Source organism: Pinus tabuliformis, chromosome 6 (genome assembly GCF_031772625.1).
Source record: "Pinus tabuliformis cultivar Carrire ecotype Pingquan chromosome 6, CPIR1, whole genome shotgun sequence".
Classification (NCBI taxonomy): Eukaryota; Viridiplantae; Streptophyta; class Pinopsida; order Pinales; family Pinaceae; genus Pinus; species Pinus tabuliformis.
Window position 1 is genome coordinate 991,602,181 of NC_142292.1, and position 16,009 is coordinate 991,618,189.

Sequence of the window (16,009 nt, forward strand, 5' to 3'; positions counted from 1 at the left end):
GCTATATATATATATATATAGTGGTGATTTTCAAACCTTTAGAAAATAAGGGATATTGGGCAAATTAACAAGGCCACAATTTCGACCGCTTGCGGAGCTAGGTTTCATGCCCCGGCGTCAGTCAAATTGTAGGACACTTAAACCTGGCCCACGGCCCAACTTTCAACAGAACTTTTACTAGCTCGTTCTCCCTCATACGAGCTCGGATTGACGAACTGTTTACATCACCGCGATCAGGACGACGAGATCTACGCTCTGGTCCTAATTCAAAAGCATTCTGATCACTTTGATTTTCGAGCTTTCATAAGCCCTCTTTGTCTTGCATGCGTCTCTGGAGTCACCTGGATCAATCCTCCCCATTGAGGAGTTTTTGCCCCTCCAAAAGCATGAAAAATAATCTGCAACTTCTCTGTACCTTGTTTGCATCATAAGCATCCTGAGAGGCCTCGCTTCCATCTCATTCACCTTTATTCTTCAGAGCTTTAAGCAATGAGCCGACACCTGCAACCTCTACAACCTGTAGTACATTGTTTCACAAATTACATGCTTGACTTTCATGACCAACTAATGACCCAAGCTTCCAATACTTGCCAAGAGTTTATAACACATACTCGGTGGCCAAGTTCACATTAGGATGGGCACAATACCCAGCTATGAAAACAAGGCCAACATATTATTATTGCTTCAACAAGTGATGGAAAACACATCATCACTGAAACACATGATTTACAACAATAAGGCCAATAACTATTTGCTTTGACAAGTGATGGAAACACAACATTACTTTCAGAGTGTGAAAATGCAACTCAAAATAAGACCAGACATCATGGTTGTTGAACAAGTGATGGAAAACACATCATCACTTTTACATTTTAAAATGCAACAAATGATTTACAAAAGCATGACCATGATTATTTAACATATCAAGAAACCATTTTTCACTTATCAATGTGAATGGGTCACCCCCCTGTGGCGCATTCGATGGTCGAACAACTGCTTCACCTGGTTCATGCACCGACACTTTGTCTTTAAGGCACTACTCTAGATGGAGCCTCCAACAAGTGGCTCTTTGATGGCCACTTCTGTCACAATGACTGCAATACATCTTCTTCCTCCATATTTGCTTAACATGTTTCTTTACCTGTTGTTGAGAGGGTCTTTCATGCCTCATCCTTTTGTGTGCTGCCATTCTTTTCCAACACTTAGAAAATGTATGGTTATGTAATCCAAAAAAGGTACATGTTTTTCGATGACATGTCTTATGCTCATCGTTAACAACATGATTATAGTCAAAATGAATATTCGAATATCGAAACTGGTTATACCTTTCCTTGCCATCTCTGGTGTAAGTATGGCGATGAGAGCTTGCCTCAGCTCTTTCCCTGCAATGGGCACTGCCATGGGATGATGGGGATGTGTTCCCATCATTCTCTTTCCTCGACGATTTCGATGATGTATCAGAAGAATTTGACACCTTCGAGCATTCTCCCTTGGTGTATCTCAAGCCTACAAATTGAGGTCTCTACACAACCTCTAATGGTTGAGTTATGTCTTGGTTATTAACACCAAGTTCTTTTTCCTCCTCATGCCTCGTCTTGGTAAGGAGCCTCATGTTTGTCCCTATAATTGGGATCTCCACATCTCCAACAGAAATCATACTATGTGAAGACGAAACCGAAAGGAAATCAACATCTTTTACCTCTTCCATCGATTTGGAAAGAACTGATGAGGGCTGCTCATCATCTGTTGTTGGTGGTTCACTAATTGTCTCGGTGCATACCCCAACTTCCTTTCTGACATACCCAAGTCCTGCTTGACGGGGTAATTCTTCTACTTTGATGGGGTTTACAATGCCTTGGCCATTAACGTCCAAGCCTTTTCCTTCATACCCCATTCTCTTCAACAATTTGGAGCCAATTCCTATGGTATGATTTTCAAAAATAGTGAAATCATCATCAGGAAACATACATGAAGATGGAGAACTACTTTTTACCTCACATGGGTCACGCTGCAAAGTTATGTCTTGGTTATTAACACCAAGTTCTTTTTCCTCCTCATGCCTCGTCTTGGTAAGGAGCCTCATGTTTGTACCTATAATTGGGATCTCCACATCTCCAACAGAAATCATACTATGTGAAGACGAAACCGAAAGGAAATCAACATCTTTTACCTCTTCCATCGATTTGGAAAGAACTGATGAGCGCTACTCATCATCTGTTGTTGGTGGTTCGCTAGTTGTCACGGTGCATACCCCAACTTCCTTTCTGACATACCCAAGTCCTACTTGACGGGGTAATTCTTCTACTTTGATGCGGTTTACAATGCCTTAGCCATTAACGTCCAAGCCTTTTCCTTCATACCCCATTCTCTTCAACAATTTGGAGCCAATTCCTGTGGTATGATTTTCAAAAATAGCGAAATCATCATCAGGAAACATACATGAAGATGGAGAACTACTTTTTACCTCACATGGGTCACGCTGCAGCTTTTCCAAGGCCTCGTCCTTAGCTTACAGCTGTCATAGCAAACTTTGTTCTTCCTCTTTCTCTTCTTGTAGACGCATCTTCAATTCAGCGTTATTTGTTTGAATACATTGGTTGTTGTGCTTTAGTTCTTCCCGGGCCTCTTCCGTGGCTTGCAACTGAAGCTGCAATCACTCCTTTTCCTCTGTCTCTTTCTGTAGAGTTTCATACATTATCTCCACCCTTTTGGAAATTTTGAGCATGGTCTCGTACATCGCTTTTTCATCCTCTGTTGTTGCACGTTCCATTGTTCATGCTTACAATTCACATTCACGCAAAGACCACTCTGATACCACTTGATCCAGGTCTGGGTCTGACAAAGGACCCTTCCAAGACCTTTTACTTTCATGATGTGTTAAATTGCATTTTTAAAAGAACATAAATAAATACATCTACATGTTGTAAAGAAGAGGAACATGACAATCATCAACACATGAAAACATAAGCCGTTGATAATGGAGTTCATCCAGGAGGGACTACGTCTCCAGGCCCTGGTGTCAATATGGTGTAGGTCGCTGCATTAAGTGTTGTCAATAGTGATGATGTACATAAGAGGTGATGTTGCTATCATACAAGGAAAATGCCCTCACACAGGAGTGGCTCCAAGAGAGGTTTCGCTACATGAACTCTCAGTCAAAAGGACTCCTATTAGTATGACATAAACTCATGCATGATGAGCATTCTGCCAACATGGCATAAAAGGAATCTCAATGCAAACATACATGACGACAACATGAGTATCCCATCAACATACAACAAAGGGATCTCAAAACACAACATGACGAATCATGACAACAAGTACATCACATAGATGATTCTGCATCACATCAAGCAGGAATCATGAAAATGAGTAAGAAACAAGATCCCACATCAAGCATTAAACAAGGATCTGTGCAGCACAATGCATAGCGAAAGAAGTACATGAACACACTGCATATACCTCACATCTAGGGGCCATCTGAAGAAGAGGATGTCAAATTGTCGAAGTTGTTCGGACCATTGATCTCACGGCATCGAATCGCATGGAAATGACTGCTCGCACATGAATGATGACACTTAAACTCCACTTAGAAAAGTGGCCGAAAAATAGAATGAGCAAATGGAAAATATGAACACAAGATCTCTGGCATCGAATAGTGAAAAATCGACTGTCAAAGTTCTAAATTATAAGAAAGTGAGAATCTGGGGCTCAAGGAATATTTTAGATTCTCCTTAGATTCCTCAAAGATTCCCTCCTCCGGGTCCTCTGTAAATCTGCTGCTCAGATCAGGGAAACTGATTGCGCCATCAAGTTCATGTCACTGAGAGGTGTAAGATCGACATAAATTTTGTCCAATTTGGACACCGCAAAAATTTCACCCTCTTGGAAATTTTGATCAGCCATGGTTCCACCTCCATTAAAAATTAATTAAAAAAATATTGCCTCGAATTCTGTGCCTGCTCCTGGTTCCTCCATGCCTGGCCGCACTGTGCAAATGAAGGTTTATATTAAATTTTGAGGGCAGAATTTACAAAAAGGCCATTTGGAGGATTGGTATGAAGTTCAATTAATAAGGGGGAGGTTGGGTGGTCAAACCCTGACCTCTCCATTTTAATACATTTATTGTTTTATAAACTGCATTGATTTGATTTGGGGGGGTTGGGTCCGCATTGGGTGGCCCACCCCATATCCTCTGTAACACCTCACAAAAGGGCGCATTAATGTTTTTTTTTTTAGGCACATTGAATGGATGGCCATTACATTGGTTATGTTTGGAGGAGGTTACATGTGAGGGTACCCGGGATGTCGACTGGACGCAATGGCCAGGCAGGTTCGAGCCCCACCACCCTCGATCTATCACATGGTAAGTGAGGTGGGGCATGGGTCGGGTCCACTGGAGGTGGCTCGCCCAATGCCCTTGTAATAAATGGTGCGTATATGGGAGGGCTCAACGGGGTAATGGCCGCCAAGCCATATAATTAAACTTTTTTTGTTAACATCGTTTTGGGGGTGGCGTGGGTGGTGGCCCGCCACCACAATATATATATATATATATATATATATATATAGTGGTGATTTTCAAATCTTTAGAAAATAAGGGATATTGGGCAAATTAACAAGGCCACAATTTCGACCGCTTTCGGGAGCTAGGTTTCATGCCCCGGGGTTGGTCAAATTGTAGGACACTTAAACCTAGCCCACAACCCAACTTTGACCAAACTTTGATTGGCTCATTCTCCCTCATACAAGCTCGGATTGACGAATCGTTCACACCACTGCGATCAGGATGACGAGATCTACGCTTTGGTCCTAATTCAAAATCATTCTGATCACTTTGATTTTCGAGCTTTCATAAGCCATCTTTGTCCTGTGTGTATCTCTAGAGTCACCTGGATCACTTAGAGCCCAATTAACACTATACATATAACCTCATTGTAACTTATGTACAAATAGCCCTAAATTATTGGGTTATAATACAACAAATTTGAACTTCACTAGATTGATTTGAGATTTTTAAACTATCCACAGAGTTATGGAAACAAACAAGATTTCAAACCCATTCCATCCAGAGGCCAACGAACAACTTTTCATGGACTACTGTTCTCTAAATAGGAATGACTTCTCATGGCAAGAAATTGAAAACAAACAAAATATTTCTCCTACATTCTTTAATCTACAATTCGATTCAAATACTCCATGCTATCCCTTTCCTTAGAAATTATAACAATGTGAGGTCATAATAATTCAAGCAAAATACGGGAATATACACAAAGGTTATATTAGATCAAAATAGGGTGTGGGCTCTAGCTATATCCTTCATTATTTATTTAAAGTATCTATTTTAATTTGATATATATACCAGTCACAATAAGTTAATTTCTCTAGATATAGATACTTCATGCGTTAATTTCTCTTAACTGAAAATTCTATGTCTTGATTCTCTTGATGTTATGTGTACACAAGTTCAAAAAACATAAAGGTGGAATTCCAATAGGATTTAACCTTGTTGAGCATTCAACCATTAAATTACATATATACATTGATTAGATTGATTCAACCAAGTTCCACCATTGTAACACAACTTGGACCATATTAGTAGACATTAATTTCATGCTTAAAATAAAGTATTATATATACAAACATATAATTTCATAATTACTCTAGAGATTAAATATACATTAGCGTCTACATATGCAGAGTTGGAAGGAAATGGTCCCACATCAATTCCATTAAAAAATAAAATAAAATAAAAATAATACATGCAATAATAATTTCAACACATTTTCTTTTAGCTCGGATACTCTTCTTGAAATCATTTCCTCTCTATCTTACCCCTTTTCATACTCCAAGAATTACACTTTTATATAATTATACATTTGTGCTCTTGAATTAAAGGAAAAAACAAAAAAACTCTTAATTTACCTACTTTGTCCGATGTATTTTAACTATAGTAAATTAAACACACTGAGATTGCACCAATTAAACAAATAAAAACATTATTAACCATTACAAGTCAACATAAGGAAAATGATTTTTACCCATAGTAAAGTAAACACATTGCACTAATTAAACAAATAAAAACATTACTAACATTGCAAATCCACATTAAGAAAAAAGCATCTTAACCATTGTAAATTAAACATTACCAACATACCAATATTCCAAAAATAAGTTGGTCTCAAATAAATATTTAGCTCATGAATTATATCAACACTGTGGACATTAGCACTCACAATAACCAATAAGAATTTAGAATCTTGGCATGAGACAAGACCACCAAGACGTTAAAACTTTATAGGTTAATATTATTTTATCGAAGCATTTTAACGATAACTACACCTCTCCATTGGATCTATTGTTCAACTCTGTTCATCTGCTCACCAAGCATAAGGCTAGAGAAAATATTCAAATATGTTGTTAACACACTAATATGGTAATATAAATCATTGTAAAATTCAAGATATATTGTTGCTATATATTGTAGTGAAAAATGTGAACGTGAAATTGTACTGTAAATATGGGAATGTGAAGTTATATCGTAAAAATAATTAATTTTTCAAGAACATCAAGAATAGTAAATTTAGAAAAGGTGGGAGATAGTGTAAAAGAGAGAGGGAGAGAAGGGGAGAAGGAAAAGGCAAAAAAATGGATGGATTAATAACTCGTGCAAAAGAGTTATGCTGACTCAATAATTCCTCCAAGTATGCTGCAAGTTAGCACAATTATTTATGTAAAATAAAAATAATAGCATTATTCATTCACTGATTTTTCCAACACTTTGCATATATACCCTAAAACCCTTCCTAAAAATGCATCTATTTACCTATTTCAATTAAAATGAAACAAAACCATAAATTATGAGACTCTTACCCAAGAACTTTGGCAATTCTATATTGTGATTATTGCTTTTATTCCTTAATTTGCTACAATAACAAGGTTAGTACAGTAAACTACACCAATAATTATTCCAACTTGAGGTCTATAAATCCATACATATAGACTACTCTCATTATGCATTATCAATTTAGCCAATAAGCTTTAATATAACATAAAATTAAACCAAAATTATATGCATAAAATAATTTAGATTTCTACAATACTTTATGTTAATACTATACTAAAATTTCAAGATGATTAAATTTATACCTGATGAGATATTCAACTCCAATAGTTGAAAATATGCTCCATCTTTGATTCCTTAACCAATTCATTTAAACCATCCGGTTTTCCACCCAACCATATCCACGAAGAACTTCTCCACAGGCCTGGAATTTGACGTCCTGTAGGATGTATTTTGCGTTCCGGGACGTATTTGACGGTCACTAAAAAATTTTCCACGTCAGGTTTGACGTGTCCTATACAGCTACAACCCGTCATTTTGATGTCTAATTTCAAAGTTTAACCGTCAAAAACTATGATACCTATATTGGGAGTAGGGGCTTGGTATGAGTACACAAGACAGTTCAAATTTAATGCTATTTAAATGCTCCATGCTCCAGCCTCTGACTGCCTCCTAGAATAGTACGTAATAGTAGTAACTATCTCATCTACCATATGCTAGTACCTAATAGGAGTAACTCTCTCAGCTACCATCTGTAGCTCTGCTCAAATGAATGATATGTGTAAATTTAATCTAGAGCTACCATTACCATTTGCTATTGGTTTGTACTCAGTGAAGAGTAGGAAATGAATGCAGTTCTAAAGTTTGCTTTGACGCTACGCTAAACCTAACACGCGCAAATTTCAATCTTAACTATTTGTCACCCAGGTGCCAAGGACTGCGTGTCAACAAGCTCATTGTCATTTTCACGAAAATGTTCACTATCCAGGCCATTGATAGCTCATTAGTGTCAACCATCTATGAACAACCTGTACGAATTTGAAGCTATCTGCATGATTGCGCAAGAAAATGGAATGGTGGCTTTGTTCCATGATCCATCCATTAGAATAGAGGAAGTACAATTACGGGCAAGGAAGAAATAGACAATGGGCATGTTCATGTCTCATCACTGAGGTAATACACTTTCATCCTTGCCTTGGCCATTACCCGAAGGCTTATTTTTGCAAGTTGTTGCCGTAATCTCACATAAGCGAAATCCTTGTATTCTGATTAGCTTGGATGTTTCTTTTTGGACATGCGGCTCTGGTGCTCCCTGGCAGATTGAAGATCTCAGGTTGTAATTTGATAGCATGCCTGGATGCTCAACAGGGTTAATTTATTCGCCAGTAACCCAACTCGCCATTTCAACTAGCTTTGTAAAAACAATTCGATAAGTTTCTTAGGTCAGATGATAACACTAAATTGTTTTTTGAGTAGAGTTTAGTTCGAGTGTTTGATTATTGCTTGAAGAACTTTATAATGTATAAATTTTATTACCTCACCAGAATCCTGCCTGATCAGAAATACATAACATAGACTTGCAATCACATCTCTACAACAACCTAGAACCTGGGAACATGCTTCAGCACTGTGAGACAATGTAATACTTTGAGGTAGAGCTAAGTGAAAGATTTATGTCTTGGTCCTTAACCCTCGATAAATCTTCGACTAAATCACACCCATTTTCTATGAATAGCAGGGATGTACAAGAATACCACTTAAAACATTTGGGTGGTTTTGAGAGAATAGGTTTCTCTCATCCAATGTTTCGCAAGCCTCGTCTATAAAACCATGGGTGATTCTTTTATGTCTGGAGTTTGTTAAAAGGTCCACTTGGTTTATTATTTTATTCTCAACTCGTTGAAAGGATCCCTACAATATAGCTGCATGCCACAAAGTGATCCACAACTCTTTAGGTTGCAGTAATTGTATTTAGCATGGTTTTATCTTTGACTGTAATGTAATGTTTTTAGCATGAAATCAATACATAAATTAGAGAGACTTGTGTTGAGAAAATGAATGTAAACCGCGTAATTTTTTTATTACAATCACATGAGTGGATTCTACCTGGTTTTCTTGATATTGTACAGAGTAAATGAATAATAGTTTGTGTTTATATTTGGATTTGTTGTAGCCTTTTTGAGAGAGTATCTTAAGCATAAGAACAACCTGCAACGTGAACTCTTTTGACTGAATTGCAATTATTATTCGGCTTTGCTAATTCACGAATGAAGAGTTTCACCAAACCAGTTGTTTCTTTTAATATAAATATTTCAAAAATGGAAAATGTATGTACAATTTTTCATTATAAATGATTATGGAGAAAATTATCATCACCTCTCCAAGCTACGAAAACTCTGCCAACTCTTTCATCGTAAAGGATTATAATTGGTTTTCTTGATAAAGTTGTAGATTTTCTCACATAACAACAACGATTAAACATAGAGGTTAGCTACTTGAGCAAGGACCGAGTTTCAACAAACAAGTGTTTGTTTTCCCTTCAACTACATATATTTTACAACCATTGTACAATCGTTAAATATAAACTTTGACTCGGAAGGAAGTTGTGATCAGTTTTCCAACTGAAGAAAATTTTGCCAACCTTTCCAAATCATTATTATATTCCAGTAAATGTATAACTTGAATATAAACTTTGACTCGGAAGGAAGTTGTCACCATCCTTCCAGAGAAAATTCTGCCAACTTTTCCAAATCATTATTATACTCCAGTAAATGTATAACAACCAATGGAATGGATGGCAATGAAAATATCGTCAATGGCTTGCCTCGTAGACTGTCATGGTTGACTTTGTCAGAATCTCAATAAACATAATGATTCCAATACTAACTTTCTAACCTAATGGATGCTTGTCTTATTAGAGAAACAATAGGTTTAAAATCCTTAAATATGGGAAAACTTTGAAATGAATAGAGTCTAAGAATACTATACATTCATAGTTTAAATATTAGATTGTAGTGATAATAATATATTTCAATGAAAAACAAATTGTGATATTGCTTAATTACAGTTTGGAAAATAAATAAATAAAAAGTTGATTCTTTTTAAAATTATTAATCAATTAATTTTATTTTATTTTAAGTTATAATAAATATAAAAGAAATTTCAAATATTTATTTTGTTTTGTTTAATTTAGTGAGATTGATTTTATCTTTTTTAATTAATAATATAATTTTTCATAAAAATACAATGTTTTATTAAGATAGGAGCAGGTCAGGAATTTCAAATCAACCATAGAGCAGTCTATTGGGATCCCCATAAAATAGGGTTATTTCCACATTCATTTCGAGTAGTGAACTACTATGGTGATTATAGTTGTGGATAGAAATCCTGCCTTTTTGGATACGATAAATTTTCACATTCAGTTCTTCATTCGTCTGAGCAATGAATTATGGTGATTGTCGTTATGGATAGCAATCCTGCCCTTTTGGATACAATAAAAAATTGTGTTGAGAAAATGTGAGAAAGTGTACATAAAAATATTATAAAGAGATAAGTTATAATCTCCATTAGGGTGTGAATGTTTTCATGTAGTATGAGATAGATGAGTGTTTTATTCCTTAGTTGTTATATTTATTTTTGTAAAAGAGGAGTTGTTATTTTGAGTACCTCAATTTCATGGAGTGGTGGTTGTTGACCTTTAATTCATTTCACTTTAATTTTTGCACCCCTCCCTTAGATTTTTTCCTCATATATTGTACTTTTCAATTGTGAACAATCAAAATACACATTTTCCCGGTTATTGCTATCTAGCATGTAGAATTTGGCAAGGCCTTTGTTAAGATAAGAGTCTTCTTGTGTCACACACATGGAATTTTAAGATGGAGTTTAACAATCGTCATTTCCCAAAGAGGCTACAAAACTGTACTAAGGTATACATGGTGGATGGGGATTAGCTTCCTATCCTTCATCGAATTATTAAGCATCAACAAATATGATCCTCTTTTTTGAGTAAAATATAAATCCAATATTAAGATATGAATAATATCTCAAAACCCAGCTGCTTTGACCTAGCACCCGCCGCGCCTGATCAAGCCTCGGCCCTGTTGGCCGTCTTGGTGGCTCCTGGCGCGGTCACCCTCCTGCGCGGTGCTCTCTTCTGGATCCCTCCCCGATCTACTCCCCTCTGCGCGGTGCCTCCCTTCTCTGGGCTGGATCGTGGACTATGTGAGTTGAAGCCAGGGCAAGCTCTCCCATCCGAGCTAAGCCGGCGGTATTATGGAGCCGTCAATGCCTCAAGGTTCTGCTGTAGAGGCGTTCATTAAACTGCTAGAATCTCTCCCAAAGAAGAAAGCAGTTGAAGCTGCGAAAATTGTTAAGCGATTAGAAGATATCCTTGAGATCGAGCTCCCTCCTAAGGGGCCGATTCAGGTTGCACTCTCATTGTCAGAGAGAGCTTTGGTCGGGCAGTTCACTGGACTCTGGCCCTCCCCCAAAACGACGGAGAGCTGGGTAGCAAGGAATTGGGCACCGCTGATCAGCAACAAAGTCACCTCATACTTCCTAGGGAAGGGCTTCTTCCTCTTCGAATTTGCTGAAAAGGAGGATAAGGAGCTGATATTCCGTAATGGACCCTATTTCATGGGCCCTCAAGGGCTGTATCTCAATAAGTGGACGCCTGACTTTGATCCGACAGTCGACGTCCCCACATCCGTCCCAGTGTGGGTTAGACTCCCCAACCTGCCCATGCACTGCTGTAACTGGGAATCTCTCAAGCACATTGGGAATACATTGGGCAAGTTCATAGACAGAGCCAACAGCAAAGACCAATTTTATTGCGCTCGTATCTGTGTCGAAGTGGATCTTGAGGTTGGTCTGCCTGAGGCAATAAAAATAAAGGTTGGAAACTGGGTGCACCTCCAAAAGTTAGATTATGAGCAGCTACCGTTTAAGTGTAGAAAGTGCCATGTCTATGGTCACTTGCCCGTAACTGCCCAAAGATTAGTGAAGGGGAAAAAAACAAGGAGGAAGGATGGACACAGGTCAAAAGGAGCAAAAATGCTCAAAAAAACCCTAGATCAGGAAACAAGAATGACAAGGTCCCCCAGCAAGGCCCTGCGACTCAAGGTTCTCCCATGGAAGATCAAGGTAACAAATTCACGCCGATAAGTTCAGCACCAGAAGAACCTAAAGGAATAGAGAGCCAGAACGAAACATCGCCCCACTTGGAGGCCCCTTCGGGATCAAAGCAAGCTGATCGTAGCCCAGACAATCAAAACGACATACCCACAGAAGATGCCGAGGAAGAGCAAGGATCGGAGGATTCAGAAGAGGAAGGTGAAATAGGGGATCCACACTCCTCGCCTAGAAGATCATTGAGAGGCCGCAAATCAGCTTGCGAGAAAAGAGAACAGGAGACTTATAAAGATAAACTACAAGGAAGCCAACCAACCCTTGAGAAACTCTTGGCAAAAACTCCGAAGACAACTAGAAATTAGCATCAGAGCTCTAAAGGAGCTCCCCACTCAAAAACCAAGTGATGAAGATCGTCTCCTGGAACTGTAGGGGTATGGGGAGCAGAACAAAAGAAGAAGCCATCAGAAGCCTGATAAGAACTGAATCTCCTAATATACTCCTCATCCAGGAGACTAAAATGGAGGATAATTCCTTCCTCCACTTAGTCAAAAAACTGTGGAAAAGAAGTGAAGGGCAAGCTGTTTCAGCCCGCGGTGCGTCAGGAGGACTGGGTACCCTTTGGAACGCAAATAAAGTTTCAAAAATCAAAGAAGTTGCCAACACCCACTCGTTGTTCACCAAACTACAACACATGCATTTAAATGAGACCTTCTGCCTCTTCAATGTGTATGTTCCAACCAGTGCAAGTGAGAAAAAGAGCTGTTGGAAATCCATTAGAAATATGGCAGACTTGGAAGATTTAAAGAATGCCATCATCGCAGGGGATCTTAATCTAACCCTCTCTCTTGCTGAAAAGCGTGGAGGAAGTATTGTAAGAGATCCGGCGCGAGAATGGGTTGAGGACCTGCTTCAGGATTGGGACCTGATTGACATAAAACCCTCGTCGGGCAAATACTCCTGGTCCAACAAAAGACTCGGCCCGGGGCACATCGCTGCAAGGTTAGATCGTTTTTTTGTTCAAAGTTCTTTTCTTCTCCTTGGATTAGACTCTAGAATGCATATTCTCCCATGCAGTGTTTCAGATCACAGACCCATCAAGCTCGATCTGCTGGCACACATGAATCAAGGCCCCATTCCTTTCAAATTCAGCCCCCTCTGGGTTAAAGAACAGACCTTCATGCAGCTGGTAAAAGATACTTGGAATAAATCAGTCAATAGTTCTGCCTTCTATGTATGGGAGGAAAAGCTCAGGAGAGTGAAAGCTGCCTTGAAATCCTGGGCCAAATCCCTTCCTAACCCAGCAGTGGTAAGGAAACAGATCCAAGAATGCCTTGAGATCCACCATATGAAGTTGGAAAATGAAGAAATTACAAAAGAAATTTTAGATAAGGAAGCTGAGCTACAAGGAAATTTTCTCAAGGTAAGCTTGGCTGAGGAAGAGTACTGGAGGGTCAAATCCCATAGGCTTTGGCTTAAGGCTGCAGACAGAAACTCCTCCTTCTTCCACAAGCAAGCTCAAGCCCGGAAAAGTTTCAACTCCATCTCAGAAATCAAAGAAGAGAATACAAGCCATAAAGACATCCAAAGTATAAAAAAGGCAGCATATCATCACTTCAAAAAGTTGTATAATGAAGAAGAGGGACAGGGGCTTGCACTAAATACTGTGAACGAGGTTCCCTCGTTGATCACTTCCAATAAGAAGCAGTACTTAGAAGCAGAAGTCACCAACAACGAAATTAAAACAGCTCTCTTCGCAATGGAGCCAAATAAGGCACCGGGGCCAGATGGCTTCACAGCTAGATTCTTGCAGAGCTGTTGGCAGATAGTGGAAAAAGACTTGTGCAGAATGGTGAGGAAGTCTCAAACATGTCAGAAAATTGGGGGAAGCACCAACTCAGATTTCTTGGCCCTTATCCCGAAGGAAAAAGGTGCCAGCTCCTTCTCCAGATTTCGCCCTATTTCCCTCTGCAATATAGGCTACAAGTTGATAACAAAAGTTATTGCAAACAGATTAAAAACAATCCTTCCTGACATCATCCCCGAGAATCAGGGAGGCTTCATCCAGGGAAGGCAGATTGTTGATAATTTTATTCTGGTCCAAGAGGCGATTCATTCAAGTCTGACTCGGAAAGAGAAAGGTATGGTCATTAAACTAGACCTGGAAAGTGCCTTTGACAGGGTAAGACACAGATTCTTGTTTGAGGTCCTCCACAAATTTGGCTTCGGACTCAAATTCATCAATTGGATCAAAGCTTGTATCAGCGACCCCTGGATTGCCCCTTTGGTAAATGGGAGGGCAACTGACTTTTTTAAAGCCACTAAAGGGCTGAGACAAAGATGCCCTCTTTCCCCCTTGCTCTTTGTCCTTCAAGCTTCTGTCCTAAGCTTCCTTTTAATAAAAAAGTAGAATGATCAAGAGATAACTGGTCTGAACATTGCAAGAGGGGTAAAAAATATAAACCACGCCCTTTTTGCGGATGATTCTCTCCTGCTGGGCACTGCCTCTTTATCCACGGCTAATCATTTCAAAGAAGTGTTGGATGCTTACTGTGAAGACTCAGAAAGCAAAATTAATAAAGGCAAATGTCACATTTACTGCTGGAACTCTCCCCCCAAATTCCTCCAAGTTATCTCCAACTGCTTTGGATTTGCAGCCTCCTCCGCCTGGAATTCCTTCAAATATTTGGGGCTCCCTGTTTTCCAAAAAGGGGCCCTCAGCAAAGATTGGATGTCGTTATTGGAAAAATTCAAGCTCAAAATCCACTCCTGGGGATTCAACTGGCTCAATCTGGCTGGAAAGACAGTGCTGGTCAAAGATGTCTTGAACAACCTTCCTACCTACCAAGCTGCAGTCATGATGGCACCTACAGGTATTATGAGAAAAACGGAGGAATACATCAGGATTTTCTTCTGGAAAGGTGGGAAAGATAACGAGAAAAAAATTCCCCTTATTAACTGGGACACAGTCACACTGCCCAGAATGGAAGGAGGTCTCAACTTCAAGAACCTCAACAAGCAAAACATTGCCTTGGGTGCAAAACTTCTGTGGAGGATTATATCTCCAAAGCCGGGTTGGGCTCAGGTGGCGATGTGGAGGAAATATTTCAGGGGACAGAGAACCTGCTGCCTGGACAAACCCAAACCAAAAACTGGAACGTTGGTCCACAAACTGTGCATCAAAGCAGCCCCCTTGATCAACCTCCATGCGCACTGGATTCCTAGAAATGGCAAGCGTATCAACATTTGGGATGACCGAATCATGGACAGTGAGCCCCTCTCTGAAGACCGCTCACTGCTGATGTTGAGAGAATGGATGGACAGAGCGGGCCTAAAAACACTTTGGGATATCTCTCAATGGGAAAGCGGCAACTGGAAGAACTGGATCGACATAGAGGTACCCAACAACCTCTCCAGCGATTTCGCCTCCTTCCGATCTCTCTTAACAGGCAAAGCACCTTTAAAATCCAGGAAACCCGACATCGGGGGATGGGGACCCTCATCTGGTCGCGGATCTCAATTCCTAAAATCGATGTCTTCAGCTGGCTCTTATGCCATCAAAAGATATTGACGGACGACAGGTTACGCAGAAGAGGTTACAGCGGGCCATCCCGCTGTTCGTTATGTGGAACTGACGAGGAAAATGCCCCCCACCTCATGCTCCGCTGCATTTTCTCTGTTGATCTCTGGCCCGAGGCTTTAAAACCATGGAACGCTGGCTTCGCCTTGCCAAACCGATGCGCTGACCTGTTTGCTAATTGGCAATCAAGGTTTCCAGGAGGTTCCCTTCAGAATGCCCACATAAAAGACGTCTGGCTCATCCTCCCTAAACTCATTTGCTGGCATATATGGCTGGAAAGAAACCAGCGCATCTTCAGAGATAAAAAAAGCGACTTTAAAATCATTTGGGAAAAATCAAATGCCATTTAAGAGACTGTTTGGGCGATCGGCTGGACAGAGCAGACGTAAGTGACCAAGAAGCCGCATGGGGCGATCATCTTCAACTCAATTTCTCTGATACTATCAGATCCCCTC